The sequence below is a fragment of the Talpa occidentalis genome, unplaced genomic scaffold (genome assembly GCF_014898055.3).
Source record: "Talpa occidentalis isolate TD23 unplaced genomic scaffold, MPIMG_talOcc4v2.1 talOcc4.14, whole genome shotgun sequence".
Lineage (NCBI taxonomy): Eukaryota > Metazoa > Chordata > Mammalia > Eulipotyphla > Talpidae > Talpa > Talpa occidentalis.
Window position 1 is genome coordinate 2,925,929 of NW_023601433.1, and position 19,329 is coordinate 2,945,257.

Here is a 19,329-nt window from a genome sequence, read left to right on the forward strand (position 1 = left end):
GTGACACACCCGCAGATCCCTTGTGCTTAACTTATTTTCAAATAAATCATGTTTTTCAAACTTTTGGGGGTGGAACAAAGAAACCTGCGTATGGCTTGGACAAGGATGTGAAGAGGTTCACTCTGTGGGGATGACGCTGCGGCTGTTCAGGAGATGATGTTGCTCAGACACGCAAGCGAAGGCATTTACCAGTGAAGCAAGGTCAGATCTTATCATTTACTTCAAAATAAATTTGCAAACATAGACATTTCCATGACCTATTTGAAAAGCAGTTGTCTATTATAAAGATTAGTAAACGCTTGTTTTTCTTGGTGCTGCTTAACCTTTCAGAGGCGGTGGATTACGGAAGGCACCACGCTTTAAACTTTTCGGTTTAATTGGAAAGTCTTATTTTTTTATTTTTTAAACGTGGGATTATTGTGCGGACCTGTTGTCCTAGGCACAGGGCAGTTTGTCAGTCGGCGTTGTGCCCAGACTGTGGGCACCGGGCGGGGTGGGGGGGTGGGGGGGTACGCTGTGTGTAGGGTGTACGAGAATGAAGGGAATCCCCAGGGGCTGCCCCCGCAGGGGCGCATTCAGGCAGCTGAGTGAACATTCACAGGAACCGCCGCTTACCGGGAAACAGGGCAGAGGCGGGCAGGGGACCACAGACAATGGTGCCTGGGGGGCCCCTGGGAGGACTCTGGGGGACTCGGTGCCTCTGGGGGGGACTGAGTACCTGGTGGGGGCTCGGTGCCCGGGGAGGGGTGGCTGGTTATTTTTTGACTGCTCAAGTTGCCCACCACGGGGACGTGACCGGTGAGATGATGTCGGGGTCCTGCTGGGATTCTGGCTCCGAGGGAGGCCGCGGCGGACCTGCGTCCAGTGGGCCACGCGGTGCTGCGGCAGCGGGGCGCCCCAAGGCGGCGGCTCCTGGAAGGGGGGTCCTTTGGTGTGCGGTGCTGCTGAGCCTGAAGGGCCGGGCCGGCCCCCCCGCGCGGCCGGTCTCTCCAGGCAGAGTCCGGGGGCGCAGCCCGTGCGTCCTGCTCCCGGGGCTCCGCCGCCGTCTCGGTTCCGGACCCGCAGGGCAGGAAAGGGAACCCCGAGCCGGTGCCCTTCGTCCCGGGCGCCCTTTGTCGTGGGGAGCTGGCGGAGCGGGGGCCGCACTCAGGGCAGGGGGGGCAGGCGGGGGCGGGACCCCGGAGGAAGAAGCCCCAGGGGAGCCCGGGCACCGTCTCAGTGCGCAGCGACCTCTCGCCCGCCGCGGGGTGTGTCCAGGGGACGGGGGCGCCCTCGGGAGCTGGGCCCGCGGGGAGCGGGGCGTCTGCGCCGAGAAACGTCTCCCCGGGAGCCCCGGGGCCCCCGCGGGCTTCCACTGACGGGACGAGGCCACCGGCGGGCCGGGGTCGCCCTCAGAGACGGACTCACGGACGCGAGCGCAGCCGCCGCCGCCCAGACCCAGCCACTAGGGGGCCGGAGCCCGAGCAGGCACGCGGGACCCCCAGGCTCGGGAGGGCGGCAGGGGGGGTGGGGAGGGCGGGACCCCCCAGGCTCAGGAGGGGGGCGAGGAGGGCGGGGAGGGCCGCGGGCGCGCGCGCGGCTCTCGGCACAGTCGCCAAGTCATGTTGGGGCGCGGGGGGCGCAGGGGCCTGATAAACTGCGCAGCTGCGCCCCAGGCGCGCCAAGGCGGGCGGGTCGGGCTCCCGGGCGGGCGGGCGCTGCGTCGGGGACGAAGGGGCAGCCGCGCCCTCGGCCCAGCTTTCCGGGACCAGTGCGGGGCGGGGGTGGGGGCTCGCGGCCCCGAGCCCGGAGGGCAGGGGAGCCCGTCCCGGGGCCCCGCCCTGGCACGGGGTCCTGGACGCCGAGGGCCGCGCTGGCGGGACGCGGCTCCGTGGGCGGAAAGGCCGCGACCCCCGAGACCGGCGCCCCCCGCGCCTCCCCAGGGCTCGGCCCGCGGCCGTCCGGAGACCATGGGGCGTCGGGGCGCCGGGGGCGTCTCGGGAAGGGGACGGGGCGCCCGAGGGCCCGAGACACATGCCGGGCGGGGCGCGCGGGAGGCCGGGGCGCCGTGGCGTCGGGAGCCCGAGGCTGGGTCCGGGCGGCGCCGGCGGCGTTTCCCGGGACGGAGCGGCCGCGGGAACCGGTTGGGGCCGCCGCGTTTAGGGCCGCGCGGGAGGAGTCGGCGGCCGCCCCGCTCGGCCGGACCGTCCCCCGCGCCCGGCCCCGCCGCCCCCGGCCCCGTCTGCGGGGACAGGACTCGGCGGTGAGGACCGGGCGGCGGGGGCTGCGGGGGCGCCGGGGATCGCGGGGGGCGCAGGGGCCCCGCTCCGCCAGACTTCCCTTCGGGCTTCAACGGCGGAGCCGCTGCCCGCAGCCCCAGCCCGCCCTCCCGCCGGCGGGGGGTCCCCGGGGCGCCCGGACCGCTAGAGCCCCGGAGACCCCGTCACTGGGCTCCGCGGCCCTCCCGGGCGGCTCCCCGTGGGCCCCGGGCGGAGGCTGAAGCGGAGGCGGAGACGCGGGGGTCCCGGCCCGGAGGGACCCCGGGGCCACAGGTGCAGGTGACCCCTTGGGCTCGCCTCCTGCGCTGGGGGGGTGAGCGCCTGAACCCCGCCTCTGTGGGGCCCCCGCACGGACGGAACCCGCGCCGGGTGTGCGGCTGGAGCAGGAGACGCGAGAGAGGCTGGGGGGGGAGCCCCAGCCACCACGTCCCCCCAGCCACCCCCATCGCGTCCCCCCAATCCCCCGGGCCCCCCTTCGCCCCATCTCCTCTCGCCGGGGCTCCCCCCAGGCCGACAGGCCCCCACCGTCGGGGAGACTCGGGAGGGGCAGAGCCCGAGGGCGGCGGGGCGGGAGCAGAGGCGCTTCCCCTCCGGTGCTCCCGGTCCCGCGGGGCGGGCGGGGCTGCCGCTTCCTCCTCCGGCCGTGGACTCCCAGGGACTCCCGGCAGGGCTGGCGGACCCGGCTCCGGTTGGGCCCGGCCCTGAGCGTGGGGGCCGGCCCTGAGCGTGACGCGGCCCAGGCTCCTGGCTTGGGCCCGCCCTGGCTCGGGCTCCCCTCTGTCCGCGGGCTGTTTTGGCTCCCGGGGTTTTACTTAGCGGGCAGCCCCCTCCAGGCCCAGCAGCGGGAGGGCAGAGCGGGTGCCCGGGTGTGCGCAGCTGGGGGGGGGGTCCCTGCTTGCGCCCCGAGGGGAAGCCCCACTTCACCCCAGTGTGACCGCAGGCGGGAGAGCAGGTGCCGCCAAGAGTATCAGGGTATCGTGGGCGGCGCCTCCTCGGCCGCTGACCACAAGTGCTGTTCAGGAGTCCTTGTCTTTGAGGAGCGTCTCCCCTTCTCTGTCGGCTGTTTGGCCTGCAGAGTCCAGTCTCCTATAATCTCCCCCTGTCGGGGAGCCCCGAGGGCAGCGGGCAGCCTTGAGCTTAGGCCTCCAAAGAAAGGGCTGGAGAAACAGCCGCTCCTGAGGCCACATGGTTCTGCATACTCGGGAGGGGATGTGGGGGGACAGAGCAGAGCTACAAAGGCGGTCGCAGGCCTGGAGGACCCCCTGGCATCTGTGCCCCATCTTTCAAGGCCCTCCCTGCACACTTCACCCCTGCTCTGCTCCTCCCCCTTCCTCCTGGCTCCCCTCACTGCACCCCCAAGGCCCTCCCTGTCCTAGCCCCAATGCCATGAACTGAAAGAGCAGCTGATTTGCAGCCCCACTTCCAAGTGGGGATCCTCCTATCTTTGGACGTCTCGGCTGGCGCGGCTCCTCTCCCCGACAGTGCAGACAACTCGCTGACTTTATGACTCTGGGGGCCTGGGGGCCTTGGCAGAGATGATGGTGGGTTCCTGAGGCTGCAGGTACCCAAAACTCAGCCCTGACCCTGAGCACAGCGTCGCCTTCCTCTCTGGGGGCTCTGCCCTGTACACCCCCCCTCCCAGGTGTGTCAACCACTGTTTCCTGCCCTCCCCTTTATTCTGGTGAGGTCCCAGTAGCTCTGAGTGCTCCCCAAGTCCAGAGCTGCCCCATCTCTGATTCCAGATTCTGCCCAGGTGGGAGCCTCTGCCTGGAGCAGAGACCTTGGCGCAGGGGAGCGGCTCCCTTTGGCAGAAGCTGCACAACTGCGGGGCGGCCAGTCTGAGAACCCTCGGGACCCGGTCCTGCCGGGTAAGAATGGGAAGGGGAACCCGGCCTGTAGGATTCCTGGGGTGCAGCGTCAGGTCACTGGGAAGGGACATGGAATGCCCCCCAAAGCAGGACGGCGGGAGATCTGCACAACTGTGATCTTTATAAAAACCATTTCCTAAGAGAAATGCCCTGTACCTTCAGCTGCAGCCATTTCTCTTTTACCTGAAAACGCTCATATAATTGATCCCGGGATGTATTTTCTGTTTCAGGCTAATGAACAGCGCCCCTGATGCGCAGCTCAGGGAGACCAGGAAGCTCGGGTAAGTGACACTCAGATGCGAGAGCTTTGATTACAATGCATAAATGAAAAATGAATCCGTATTATAATAAAAACCATGATTGATGTTGTCATCGCCTCTGGAGATCATCTAATTTGTGGCTCCCCCACACGAGAATCTTCTCATTTTGAGAGAAATAATGTATCCCAAAACTGCAATGAGAAAAAATAAATTGCATACAGGTAGTGAGTCCCCCTTGATATGTTATGTTTTCCTATTATGGAACATTCATAAAACAGAGCATTAAAAAAAACCCCACCTTGGTGTTATTTTTCTAAAAACACATTAGATATGTTTGGGGAAGATGAAGAAAGAACATTCCCGAGATAAAGCCTGTTTATCGTGTTACAGAGGACACGGTGTTGTAATAAGGCCACTGTGGAGCTACCACAAAAGTTCAGGTGAGTGTTTTAATGTGCCCGGCTCTCCTACTACCTGTGGCATCTCCACTGAATGAACCAAGGTTTGCGCTCTAGGAGAGACAGAAAGTGAAAGCCACAGGTGAACTATCAACTATGATCTCTGCGAGGACACTGGGTTTATACTGACCTGTGACAGCATGAGCTGGACATGGGAATTCCATCCTAGTCTATTCTTTTTCTTTTTGTAAAGGCAAGGAACTAGTCACAGGGAGAAGCTTTCAGTTATACAAAATTTTCTTTTATGAAATAACCTGGCTCCATTCATTATTCTGTCCTGCTCTTCCTATAGGTGTAGACAATTTTCACAACTCTTGTATTTGGAAGCTGGAAGGGCCCAGACTTTGAAGTAGTGTCTTGTTTTCACTGCTTTATTTTTAATTAAGGCTATATACAGCTGTGGATTCACAGAATAAATTTCTAAATTTAAAAATGAAGAAAAAGGGCAAAGGATGTTTATTTGGGTTGAAAAGCTAGCCGGAGCACAGGTTCAGGCTAGAAACCCAACCCTCCTCACAAAAAAAAAAAAAATGAGGTGACCTTGACATTAACTCCCAGTGCTGCTGCTCTGCCCTCGCCTGCGTGACTAGCAGGAGGCCATGTTTCATCCTCAAATGTTTTTCTGCAACCACATGGAATTCTTAAGACTTTTTAAAAATTACTTTTCCCTGCCAAGGAGCAAGGAGGTCATTTTACCAATGGACTTTTCATCAGCTTCTGTTACTGGTTCAGATAATGACAGGGAGTTGTGTACAGTACAGAAAATGTGAAGAGTAGAATAAAATAGAATGAACAGTATCAAAAAGTACTCTTATGACTTAGCATGTTTCCTTCATAGTTTTTTCCCCAATATTTGCAATTGTGAAATAGAATGCCTCTGCAGAAGGTGGGTGTAGCTTGAGAATTAGAAAATGAGCTTCCATTAAATAGGTCAAGGAATGTAAAGTCACATCATATGATCTTCATCCATAAGGAAGCCCCTATATGGCTGTCACTCATTTTTTTCTTTGTTCTTTACTACAGATCCTGGTATGTATCACTGCATGTACCATTAAAATGTGATTTTAATTTTATGTGATGCTTATAATTTAACTTAATCATGTTGTTTGTCTCAGATGTCACTCAACAGTATGAGGGCAAGACTAGTCCACATTTTGGATGCAGCCAGACTGTTTATTCTCACTGCTGTATAACAGTCCACTCCATGCTGTTGTTTACATTGTGTTCTACTCACGTAAGGGGTGAGAAGAGGATGTTTCATTAATATTTTCCTTCTGTGGAATGACAGCATTGCTAGAATTCTCCACGTTCAACATTTAATACTAATATAAGGACTTTCCATATCATTAAAAACGACTCAGTGTTATTGTATCTAGTTTTTACATTTAATTTTGTATAAATTGGCAGTTTTTATTTAGATAGTTTCAAATCATTTTAGTGTAAATAAAGTGTTAGTGAACATTTTTACACGTAAGGATTTTTTATCTGAATTTGGAAACATTTCTTTAGGTCATTTCCAAAAATAAAATTATTTCCATTGAAAATGTAAGTATTGTAGGGCCTCCCTGGGGGCGCAGCAGGTTGAGCGCCGCGCTGTGGAGCTGTCCGCGGCCTCAGCGCCGGTTCGATCCCCGCCGGCCTCGGAGCAGCCCACATGGCAGCAGACCTCTCCTGCCTCCTCGCTGCCGCCTCATAGGTGTACTTTGGCCAGTCTGTCTGTCTCTGGGGAATCCTCTCACCCCCCAACCCCCGCATCTGGCCTGTCCCCGGCTGGTATGTAAATAAATACATCTTTTTTTTTAAAAAAAGAAAATGTATTTTAAACTCAAAGTTCCCCGCAGACGTTGTGAACTTACTTCTCATGAATAGCGAGGACAGATCTCCTCGCCCGCCGTCATTAGTTCTGTCCCGCCGTCCTGGTGAAGCCTCCCGTCCTCCCCTGCGTCGCGGCGTGGCGCGGCCCTCACTCGCCTCAGCTCCCGCCATTGCCCGGCGTGGCCAGCGGCGCTCTCAGGCCTCCGACCGGCCCCATAGCAACCCTTTGCTGTATCGGCCCTTTAAGGGCGCACTCGGCAGTTACGTCATCACTCTGAGACTCCCAGGATGCACCAGGTGGAAAGGGAGAGGCCGCACCAAGAGCGGCTCCCGGGGGCAAATTAAAGGTGGGAGCCGAGCGAGTGTCGCCGTCTTGTGGACCGGGGTGGTATCGTGGGAAAATCGCGGTCTGGACCGCCAGCGGGACGCGAAGTGGCCGCGCCAAGAGCGGGTCCTGGGGTGGTGGGGCAAATTAGAGGAGTGCTACGAGCGAGTGTCGCCGCCTTGTGGACAGGGGTGGTATCGTGGGAGAATCGCGGTCTGGAACGCCAGCCGGAGGGGCAGTGGCCACGACAAGAGCGGCTGGGGGGGGGCGTGGCGTGGGAAATTAAAGGCTCGAAATGAGCGAGCGACTGTCGCCGTCTTGTGGACGGGTGGTATCGTGGGAAAATCGCGGTCTGAAAAGCCAGCCGGATGAAGTGGCTGCGCCGAGAGGCTGGGGGCGGGGGCACATTAAAGGAGCGCGAGGACCGAGTGTCGCCGTCTTGTGGACCCGTTTGGTATCGTAGGAAAATCGCGGTCTGGAACGCCAGCGGGACCGGAAGTGGCCGCGCCAAGAGCGGCTGGGGGGGGGTGGGGCGCAAATTAAAGGAGAGCGACGAGCAAGTGTCGCCGCCTTGTGGACCGGAATGGTATCGTGGGAAAATCGCGGCCCAGAACGCCAGCTGTACCGGAAGTGGCGGCGCCAAGAGCTGCTCCCGGAGGCAAAATGAAGGAGCTAGACAAGCGAGTGTCGCCGCCTTGTGGACTGGGGTGGGATCGTGGGAAAATCGAGGCCAGTAACGCGAACGTGGCCAGAAGTGATGGCGCCAAGAGCGGCTCCCGGCGGCGTAATGAAGGCGCGGGTGGGGCGGGTGGCGCCGCCTTGTGGCCCGGAGGGGTAATGTGGGGGAAACGCAGAATGATGATGGCAGGGAATGGGGAAGGGAAAGCGCCAGGAGCGGTGAGAGAGATGGAAGGCGGGAAACGGGAGGAGGAACGAGGTCGCGGGGCCAAGCACGGAATAACGTGCAGGCTGGACTGTGACTAAGATGCAGAGACGTGTTTCAGGGCAGTGGAAAGGGCGGTGAGGGCCATGTGGAAAATAACGGGGGAGGGCGCCGCCTGGTGGCCATCAGTGGCGAGACAGCACATCCCTGACAAGGGGCCAACGGGGTGGAAAGGCCCAGGGGGCCGAGTTTGGGGACCACGAGGGGGCCTGTGGGGCGGAGTCGAGTGACGGGGGGAACAGCCATGACGGCCCGCAGGGAAGGGGCAGCCAGCGCAGGGGCAGGAGCAGCAGAGTGTGGTGGGGATGTGTGTCCAGGAAAACTGGACAGACTAAAATGTGAGTGAGACTCGGAAATCTGTCCTCACTATTCCTGAGAAATAAGTTCACAACCCCTCTGCAGAGAACTTTGAATTTAAAATACTTGAATTTTTAATGGAAATAGTAATTTTATTTTTGGAAATGACCTAAGGAAATGTTTTCAAATTCAGATAAAAATCTTTGTGTAAAAATGTTCACCAACACTTTATTTACAGTAAAATGATTTGAAACTAAATAAAAAAACCCCAATATATACAAAATTAAATGTAAAGACTGGACAGATACAGTAACACTGAAGAGCTTTTAATGCTGTGGGGAGTACTTACAGTTCAGTGTTAAATGATGAAGTAGAATATAAAATTTTAGCAATGATGTAAGCATCCCCCCCTTAACCCTTGTGTGTGAGTAGAACACAATGTAAACAACTGTACATCGAGTGGAATATTACACAGCAGTACAAATAAAAGCCTCGAGCTGCATCCAAAATGTGGACTAGTCTTGCCTTCATACTGTTGAGTGACATTCAAGACAAACAGAACTTGATTTATTTAAATATTAAATACCAGACAAACTTAAAATCACGTTTTAATGATACATGCAGTGATACATACCTAGGATATGTAGTGAAGAACAAAAAAAAAATGAGTGACAGCCATATAGGGGCTTCCTTATGGACGAAGATCATGATATGATGTGACTTTACATTTCTTGACCTATTTAATGGAAGCTCATTTTCCAATTCTCAAGCTACTACCCACCTTCTGCAGAGGCATTCTATTTCACAATTGCAAATATTGGGGAAAAAACTAGGAAGGAAATGTGCTAAGTCATAAGAGTACGTTTTGATACTGTTCATCCTATTTTATTCTACTCTTCTATAATATACATTTTCTATAATATACACGACTCCCTATCATTATCAGGACCAGTAACAGAAGCTGATGAAAAGTCCACTGGTAAAATGACCTCCTTGCTCCTTGGCAGGGAAAAGTAATTTTTAAAAAGTCTTAAGAATTCCATGTGGTTACAGAAAAACATTTGAGGATGAAACATGGCCTCCTGCTAGTCACGCAGGCGAGGGCAGAGCAGCAGCACTGGGAGTTCATGTCAAGGTCACCTCAATTTTTTTTTGTGAGGGGGTTTGGGTTTCTAGACTGAACCTGTGCTCTGGCTAGATTTTAAAACCAAAGAAACAACCTTTACCCCTTTCTTCATTTTTAAATTCAGAAATTTATTCTGTTGAATCCACAGCTGTATAGAGCTTCAGTTACAAATAAAAGTGAAAACAAGACAGTTCATCAAAGTCTGAGCCCTTCCAGCTTCCAAATACAAGACAGTTGTCTACACCTACGAGAGCAGCAGAACAAAATAATGACTGGGGCCAGGATATTTCATAAAACAAACTTTTATATAACTGAAAGCTCCCCCTTGTGACTAGTTCATTGCCTTTACAAAAAGGAAAAAAAAAAGAATAGAAGAGAGAGGCCTCCCTGGGGGCACAAGGGGTTGAGATGCTGCACTATAAAGCTATCACAGCAACTGCAGCACGAGTTCGATCCCTGTCTAGGGAGCTGACCCACATGGTGCAGCAGACCTCTCCTGTCTCCCCGCTGCTCCCCTCAGCAGTGTGTTTCAGTTAGTCTGCCTGTTCTGCCCCCCATTCTGTCTCTGATGAATCCTCTCACCCCCCCCCATCTCTGGCTTACACCCCAGTTCTTGTGTGCCTAAATAATCTTTTAAAAAAAGATTTATTTATTTATGCACACAAGAACTGGGTACAGGCCAGAGACGTATGGGGTGAAAGGATTCACCAGAGACAGAGCAGGGAACAGAACAGGCAGATCTACTGAAATACACTGCTGAGGGGAGCAGTGGCCATGACAGGAGAGGTCTGCTAAGCCATGCGGGACCCTCTCTGGCTGGCGGGGATTGAACCGGCGCTGCAGAGGCTGCGGACAGCTTCACGCTGCTGCGCTCAACTGCCTGCGCCACCAGGGGAGGCCCTGTTTTAAATACAATTCTTAACACACCTCACTTTATTTGCATTTAGAGTTAGGGTCTTCTACCTTTTGATTTGTAGATTGTAAGAGGTTAAGGAAGAATTTTGTCTTTATTTATCCCGCAGGCCCAGAGGTGATCTTTTTTCGAAAGGCCGAGCCCTGAGCCATCGGCAACAGAGCACCCATCGCCCCAACAGGGGCACATTCGCACTTAAAAGCAAGCAGGAGGTAGAGAAGCAGGAGACGTCCCAGAGCTCACCTGGTCATCTGGGGCGCACAGGTCAGGCTCCTGGCCAGAGAAAGTCCATCAGTCACTCCCTGAAACTTTCAGTCCAGCCCCAGGCCTTGTCCCCACATCACTCCAGCTCATGAGCAGGTCGCAGTGGGCCGGGGCAGGCGGCGGGCAGGAGGCACGGGCGGGTCTGTCGCAGGCTCCGGGACTCCCAGCCTTTCCCGACAGCGTCCACCGCAGCCAGACCCTAAAACATCCGCAGGTCATTCAAACAGCAGACGAGGTTGCTTGAATTTCTGGGAAAGATTTTTTTTAAATCGTTGTTCAAAATCCCCCACCTGCAGCTGACAGGAAGCAAGGCCTGGGGCCTGCCTGGGGGCGCCGGGCTCAGCCCCGCCCCGCGAGGCCATCCGCGGCCGCCGCCGAGCGCCGCCGCCGGGAGGACAGCGCGGGAGGACGGGCAGGGAGGCCTCCCGGGACCAGACCCCGACTCGCGCGGGGAGGCGGGGCCGAGGGGGGACAGGACCGTCCACCCGGCCGCGGAGGCCGGACCCTCGGGCGCCAGCGCCGGGCCGCAGGCAGGAGGCCCGAGCGAGACCCGATGCTTCAGGGGGAGGCGCGCGGGCCTGAGGGGAAGGGGGTGGGGACGGGCCGCCCTGGGACCCCCGGCCCCTGCCTAGGGCTGCCTGTGGCCCCACATCCGCCGGAGCGGCCGCTGCACGGAGGAGCGACCCTCCCCGGGAGAAAGGGCTGCGGCGGGGCCGTCTCTGCAGGGCCCGGGGCCCGGCCCTCTGCCCGCCCGCGACTGCGGGGGCCTCTTCCCGCCGCGCTCCCCCTCCGCGGGGCGCCGGCCTCCTGCCCGCCGAGGCCTGTCAAGCCGCCCGCCGGCAACCACGCAGGCCTCTCAGCAGACCCGCCCTGGCCCTGAGGAAGCTGCCCTGCAGAGATCACCCGTGTCTCTGTCTCGGGGAGAAACGGGCCCGGGGCGCTCGCCGGGTGCCGCGGAAACGGGAGCTCGGGGGACACCTTTGCCAGAGGGACCCCAGGACCCCCACACGCTCTACAACCTACACCATGTTGGCGACCACGAAGGGACTCGTCACGTCATGTGGTGCCAACATCACATCCCCAGCCGGGAAGCTGACCCACGGGGCATGGCAGCCCTCTCCCGTCTCCCCGCCGCTCCCCTCAGCAGTGGATTCCAGTCAGTCCACCTGCTCTGTTCCCCGCTCTGTCCCTTACCGCACCCCCGCACCTCTGACTGCACCCCAGCTCTTGTGTTCCTAAGTAAATAAATCTGTAAGAAAATAAACAAAATAAAACAAAGGCATGACTAAAACGTCATTTACCTGCAGATCCTGACATGGATCCTATTGCAAACATGAAAAAGCAGCTGTTATTCAAAATACACTCTGAGAAAAATGAAGGCTCTTGGCTCCACATAGAAGGTTTCTCGTTGCACATCATGGTGCAGCACAATACACTGTGGCCCCGACTCTGACATCCCTGAGTCTGCTCCGTGGTTTGGTGTAATATTCAGCCTTGAGCTGGGAGCCTGTGTTTATCTTTGGGGCTCAGATGGGGCTCCTGGGGACTGCACAAACTTGGGTGTTGTTTCCTGAACCGAGGCTGGCCTCTCTCTGCCTTTGGATGGGTGAGCTCAATAGAGGATCTTCTACTGCCACTTTGACTTTAGTTTTCTGGCTCTGTTTCCCTGCTCAGCTTTTTCTTTTTTCTTTCTTTCTTTCTATTTTTTTTTTGCATTTTCTTCTCTTTAAATTATACAGGGATCTCTTTTTAACATTTCTTTCAGGGAAGATCTAGTGTTAGTGGACCACTTCTTTGGCTTTTGTTTGTCTGGGAAGAACATTATTACCCTCTCGTCTTTGTAGGACAATCCTGAAGATTAGGATATTTGTGACTCATATATTTTATCTCTATTCTGAATACGTTATTTCATCCTCTCCTTGCCCTACAGTTCTCCAGAAATGGAAGTTGGGGCCATCCCCACATATGCACGGTCCATGACAGAAACTTGTTAAGAGGTGCTGGGATCTGGACCTTGACCTGGCACTATTACCTGAGCGTTCTGAAAGGATAACTCACAAAACTAGAGCCGTAGATATCATCTACAAGGCTTTCCATGAAAACCAGCATCAGGAACATCATCAGCACACTCCACCTCTAGACCAGACAGAGAGAGATTGGAGAAAGATGAAAATTTCAATAGAAAGCAGTCTAATAAATCCAGAACAGATGAAAATTATAAGGAAAAGACAGCCAAGATCACCAATTTTCTGGAGCACAAGGACCACAGGGAAAGCTTTGGGTATGGGGACCAGGCAGGAGTCGTGCATATCGCTGGAGCGCCAGGCAAGAAACCCCAGCTCCAGACATGCAAATGACCCTTACTTTCCTTTTACTTTGTGAAATGAAAGTGTTTATTATTGTAAAATAATCTCCTTTGAACTCACTGAGTATTTCTACTGGGAGAAAAAGATGAAGAGAATAGGTCGGGGGCTACCAGCAAACACTTCCATTTTAAGGACATTTCAGTGACTCATCCAGGGCTGCTACCGTCTAAGGCCAAATGTGGCATTTACTCTATGAAGCTAATGCATGTCCTGAATGTTTGCTTGGGGCATTATTTCATTTCCCTGGAAGTTCCTTTAAGATTCAGAATATAGAATATTATTCATTGTATGCAAAAATATAATGGGTCTTTATAATGTAGTAAATAAAAATGATATTTTAGGATATCATCACTGTGAATGTTACTATGAGATTAATATCTCATAGTCTAAAGTCCATTCACCTTATTCACAGAAATTCGTGCATTCTACATGGATATAGAATATTGAATTGAATTCTTTCCCCTGTTTAGTGAGATGAGCTCTCTAGACTGACCTCATTTTAGTGGATTTACTTCATACCATTGTTCCCAATATGAGTTTCTTTGTATTTGGGGGCTTTATATGTACCTAGTTGGCCAGAAAACTGAGCAGGCAAAATATAAGCAGACCAAAAATACCACAAAAACAGCAACAAAAATACCATCTTATGTTCAGAACAACTGAATAGCAACATTTCTCTATATCAAAGACAAGAAGCTACCTAGAAATCATTTTTCAACTCTATAATATAGTGATAGCCTGAAATGAATGAGGCAAGTTCTGAGTGATCAGGTAACTAGTTCTTCCCAGTAGAAAGTGAACGGATGTGACAGATGTTGTAAGAATAGAGCATAAGAGCAGCCATTTTAAAGTACAGCAGCCATTTAAGAGCTTAACTGACAGTGAGGTTGCAATTCCTAGAATCCTAGATTCTAAGAACCGGCGTCTGTAACCATTAGATTACCCTAACAGTCGGATTCCTAGAATGCACACCTGAAGCTGTCAGATTACCCTAAGGGACCCATTCTGTATACCTATTAAAACTGCTTAATTTTGGTGCTCGGTGTCCAACCCTGTCTGGGCACGGCCGCTGTGTCGGTTCCACTCCGAGGGTTTGGACCCTAGCTCGAGCTAGCTAATAAAGGCCACTTTTGCTTTTGCATTGAACTTGGGTCTTGGTCGTTCTTGGACTCGGCACCGGTGTGCTCCAACAATGTCACCTGTGGACATGGTAAGAAACTCATGTTCCTTTTCAGTGACCTCTTAGTCCACAACCAAAGAATTGATGTGACATACTATGATATTTTCGAGGATACTTGATCTGTGAGCCAGAGGTTGCTAGTGTTCTTGCAAGACCTCACAAGAAAACTGGTTCCATCAGAATTGCTTCTTAGAAAGAATCATTTTATAAGAAAAAAATGTTTTATTCTGTTGAACTGTTGCATTTGGATTTAATTATCACCACAATCTTGTGTCTTCACTAATCTTTATGATGAATATACTCTCTGCTTTGCTTACAAATCTTTAATATTTCCAGAGATCTCAGTCTATGTATCTCCCTAGGAGCTCTGTAACTTCACCTATTTTTCATTCGTGTGCACATACTTTGTGGGTATTTCATTGTGTTATCGACTTTACTGGGAAGGGAGCAGTTGGTCATGTAGATTGGTACGAAATGAAATTGTTACTGGAATGATAACCATGACATTAACAATGCATGCAGATAAGTAGTGATTTTACCACTTCTTAAAAGTTGAACTACATCCCCTTAAATTTAGCCAATACTATTTGCTGTGCCCATGAACATTCTCTGACAGGTGTGATGAGACCGCACTTCCTGCCTTCGTTATTCAGACAGTGAAAACTGTTTCATGGAACATGTGTTTTAGATGAAAAGGAACAGGTAGGAAATAAAACTATAATGCAAATCTAGCCCCACAGCAGGATAGTTGACAGCTGCATGTCTGCAGGAAAAAAGTAGTCAATATTTTCTGTGAGGATAGACTGAAATAGGATTAAAGTACAGCTGGATTTTATCTGATGCTCCCTAACAGTACACATTTCTCTGACATAAAAGAAGTATTTGGATGAGTGTGACAACTTAGACTATTCAGTAATCACATATTCTATCAATTTTTTGTATATAAATATTGATAATTTTCATATAGCTAATGTGGCATTTCAGAAATACGAACACCTTGCTAAATACTGTTTGTAATAGATTCAGGTTCGCTCAATGATGCCTGTGTGATGACTTCTCTAAAACCTTACCAAAATGATGTACACAATTCATGACCTTTTTACTAGACTGAGAAAGATACAACCCTGTGATCTCAAGAACTGTATGATGCTGCATGCACTGTATGCGCTCAGATTCTTCCAGAAATTTTCTAATTATGTTTACATATGAGCTTGATCAGTATGTTTGAAATGTTATTCTGAAGAAAATAGATCATATATAATATTATAATATACTTTTCATTAAACTATTAAAACTGTTCTTCCATAAATATTCAGTTAATCTTATGTATCAAATAAATCACATTCCCAAATATTTTCTTTTGCTTTATGCTTGTCAGGCAGAATTTTATGTTCATTTTTATTATATTCCTATGCATAATGTGAAAGTTCCTACCAAAATGCAGCAGTAGTTCATATGAGCAAAGAGATTTTTTGGATAACAGACTTGGCTATGAGACCTCAAATCACCAAAAAACAAAACACAGCAAGGGGTTAGGAATTTCAGTTATTTAAAAAACACAAGAGGGCCTCCCTGGTGGTGCAGGCGGTTGGGAACTGCACTGTGAAGCTGTCTTCAGCCTCTGCAGCGTGGGTTAGACCCCGGCTGGCCAGTGAGAGTCCCACATGGCGAGGCACACCTCTCCTATCTTGCCAGCTGCTCCCCTCAGCAGTGTATTTCGTCAGTCTGCCTGTTCTGTTCCCTGCTCTGTCTCTGGTAGATGCTCTCACCCCCCACATCTCTGGCCTGTACCCTGGTTCTTGTATAAAAATAAATCTTTAAAAAAAAAACAAGAAACTCTTAGTTTTCACAGCATTGACAGGCTGACACTAACAACAAGGGTTACGTTGATATCCATTACTCTAAGGACAAAGAATGAAATTGAGCCTGGCCCAGAGACCCTGGATCATCTGTACCGCATCCTCCTTTCTTAAAATAGACAGAAAGATATACCCAGCTCATGGGTTGGAGGAATCAACACTGTCAAAATGGCCATCCAACCCAAAGCAATTCAGACATTCAATGCAATCCCAATAAAAATCCCAATGGCGTTCTTCAAAGAAATAGAACAAAGATTACTGAAGTTCATCAGAAATCACAAAAGACCCCAAATAGCCAAAGCTTTCCTGACATCAAAGGGGGGAAATGAAGGTATCCCACTTCTGATCTCCAATTGTACTATAAAGTCAGAGTAGTTAAAGCAGCATGGCAATGGGACAAAAACAGACACACAGACTAATGGAACAGAATTGAGAGCCCAGATGAAAAACCACATGTTTATGCACAAGTAATATACAAGACAGGAGCAAAGTACATACACTGGGACAAGGAAAGCTTCTCCAGTATATGGTGCTGAAAAATAGGAACTGCCACAAGCAAAATAAAGAAACTAGATCATTATCTCATGCAACACATGAAAATCAACTCAAAATGGATAACTGACTCGGCTATGAGACATGAAACCACCAAAAACCAAAACACAGAAAAGAATAGGACAGAATAGAATGAAACTCCTAGATTCCAAAAACTTGCCCCAAGTTTATAGCCATCGCCAGGGTCCCTCCGGAAGCCATCCTGACATTGTCAGTCTCCTCCCGGAGCTCAGATCCTGATGCTGGCAGCAGAGATTCCAAAGTCAGCAAGAAAGACGGTGGCAGCAACACAGCGTCCACTTCGTGGAAGGGCAGCCGTGGGCTGACTTCCCGGCGAGCTCGCCAACCCCACGAGGCCAGCAGCATCGTCCATTATTTGGGTGCTAAGACTCCCGGGAAGCAACGAGGAAGGAAAAGCACCTCTGGGAATAACCAGAGCCAGGTCAGGCCCGGCAGGGGCAGCGCCCAGACCCGGGAGGAAAGCGGAGCCCCAGGCCCACGCGGCCCGCTGGTCAGCCCGCACCCGGGAGACTGGACGCGGCCCGGCCTCCCGCCTGCTGGACCCGGGGCGGGGACGGGCCCCGGAAAGTGGAAACCCCGGTCCCCAAGCTGCCCTGTAGCCCGCGGGGTGGAAACGCACAGGCCCGCGGGGGGCGGGAGGCCCAGGACCCGCCGGGGCGCCCTCGCGGGCCGCAGTCCGGAGCAAACGCCTCGGGGAGCGGCGGGGCCGCGCACGAGGGACCCGGACCCCCGCGTCCTGCCGGCCCCAAAACGAGCCCCCAAAGCCCCAGTTCTCCACATCCCTGAGCCCCGAGCCCTCGCGCCTTCCCTCCCTCGGCCTCACCTGTCCGCTCCCCGCCGCCGGCTCCCCGGGTCAGGGCAGCGGCGCCCCCGCGGGGCTCCTGAGGGACCAGGCTCACCCCAGCCGAACCTCACCCCCAAAGGCGGGCCAGCGGGGCCAGGGGCCTGGCCTGGGCGGGAGCGCATGCGCGGTAGCGGCGCAGGGGCAGGGCGGGGCGGGGCGGGGCGGGGCGGGGCAGGGCGGGGCGGGCGGGGCCCGCAGGGGCTCCCGGAGGCCACGCCCACCCAGCGCCGGCGCTGGCGGGAAGGTTCGCGAATAAACCCTGAGATGCGCTGCTCCTGGCCGCGGGGTCCATCTCTTGCTGCAATAGCTGGCGAGAGCTGGATGGGGCTTTCTTTAAGAAATGACCTAAGGAAATGCTTTGAAGACAAAAATCTATATTCGTGAAAATGCTAACCACCACTTTTTCATACTAACAAATGCTGGAAACAATCTAAATCAAAACTCCAGGAAACAGTCAAATAGATGACAATCAGTTTAGCAATTAGGTACAATCATTCTGAATAGTTTTCAATGACTTGAAAAATACTTAAAATGTTAAATGCAGGAGGAAAGTTATAAAATTGTAGACATAGTGTATTCCAGATAGAAAATAAACTTAGGATTGATTTAAATTTTAAATACCAGACAAAATTGAAATCACGTGTTATGCATGCATTTAGCGATCACACTTAGCTGATGAATTGTCTTGAAGGGCAAGGGAAACAAGTATGATGACGGCCACATATTCATGCTTAGTCGGGGAGGAAGATGATGATACAATGTGGTCTCAGGTTTCTTCACCCAGTTAATGGAAGTTCATTTTGTAATTTTAAATTTTCACGTGTACAGTCTCTGCACTGACACACAGGTGTTAGAGTTCACAATTCAAAATCTTGGAAATTATGAGGAAGAAAGTAAGCTAACTCATGAAATTATCTTTTAAAAATGATTTATTTTATGCGTACAAGCACTGGGGTCTAGGCCAGAGGTGCAGGGGGTGAGACCAGTTACCAGACACAGAATGGGGAGCAGAACAGGCGGATCCACTGAGGGGAGCAGTGGGGAGACAGGAGAGGTCTACTCCGGCTTGTGGGTCAACTCCCTGGCCGGGGATCAAACTGAGGCCACAGTGGCTGGCAACAGCTCCATAGTGCTGAGACTTTAACCCCCGTGCCATCAGGGAGACCCTAGAAGTATTTATCTTTTGATGAAAAAAATCACAATTCACTTTCCTCATTTTATTTTTTTCTAAAGTTCAACTTTTCTACAATGTACACAAGTCCCTTTCAGTTTCAGAACCAGTCAATTGCAATCAGTGGTGCAATTACCGCCCCCTGCGCCTCGGCAGGTGAAAAGTAGCCATAGATTTTTTTTTTAAAGAAAGCCTTAAGAATTCTGTTCTGGGGCCTCCCCGGTGGCGCAGCGGTTGAGCGCTGGGTTGCGAAGCTGCGCGCGGCCTCTGCGACGCCGGTTCGATCCCCGGCTGCTCCCCGGCCACCAGAGGAGGGTCCCACATGGCGCGCAGACCTCTCCTGCCGCCCGCTGCTCCCCTCAGCAGTGTACTTCGGTCCTTCTGCCTGCTCTGCTCCCCGCTCTGGCTCTGGTGAATTCTCTCGCCCTCCCGCGCTTCTGACTGTACCCAGTGCATGTATAAACAAAACAAACAAACAAACCAGCAAACAAATAAATAAAGCATGCCTCTATAAAAAAAAAAAAAAAAAAAAATTCTGTTCTGGTTATGTCACAGAGTGGTGCCCAGGAAAAGGGTAAGTTTCAGGTTCCTTGCCCCACACAAGGGAGGGTGAAGCTGAGCTGGAGGAGAAAATACTGGAGAGGAGACTGGAGAAGGAAGGAAGCAGCATGGAGAGCCAGAAGGAGACCTGGAGGAGGCACATGGAGCAGAGAGACATGCGAAGGAACTGTGCTTCCCTTGTGGTCCTGGTTGAAACAGACTTGGGTGAGAGAGCTGAGGGGAAGTGTTCAGTTTTTATCTTGATTTTG

The 19,329-nt window shown here is 52.6% G+C and overlaps 2 long non-coding RNA genes across 3 annotated transcripts in view; one reads left to right on the forward strand and one right to left on the reverse strand.

The window, feature by feature from the left end:
- Positions 1-3,686: 3,686 nt before the first annotated feature.
- LOC129145704 (uncharacterized) overlaps positions 3,687-19,329 on the reverse strand; it is a 37,351-nt gene continuing 21,708 nt past the window's right edge. Inside the window, exons 6-7 of the long non-coding RNA XR_008551625.1 lie at positions 10,507-10,726; positions 3,687-4,577 (exon numbers count right to left, since the gene is read on the reverse strand). This is a non-coding gene — a long non-coding RNA (uncharacterized LOC129145704). The remainder of the gene's footprint in view (positions 4,578-10,506; positions 10,727-19,329) is intronic.
- Positions 4,004-13,266, forward strand: LOC119244296 (uncharacterized). 2 transcript variants are annotated; one of them, XR_008551629.1, is made up of 5 exons: positions 4,004-4,126; positions 4,357-4,407; positions 4,715-4,826; positions 10,373-10,527; positions 12,458-13,266. It is a non-coding gene; the product is annotated as an uncharacterized LOC119244296 (long non-coding RNA). The 2 variants fall into 2 exon arrangements; XR_005124924.2 differs by lacking the exon at positions 12,458-13,266 and having other exon boundaries at positions 10,373-10,839.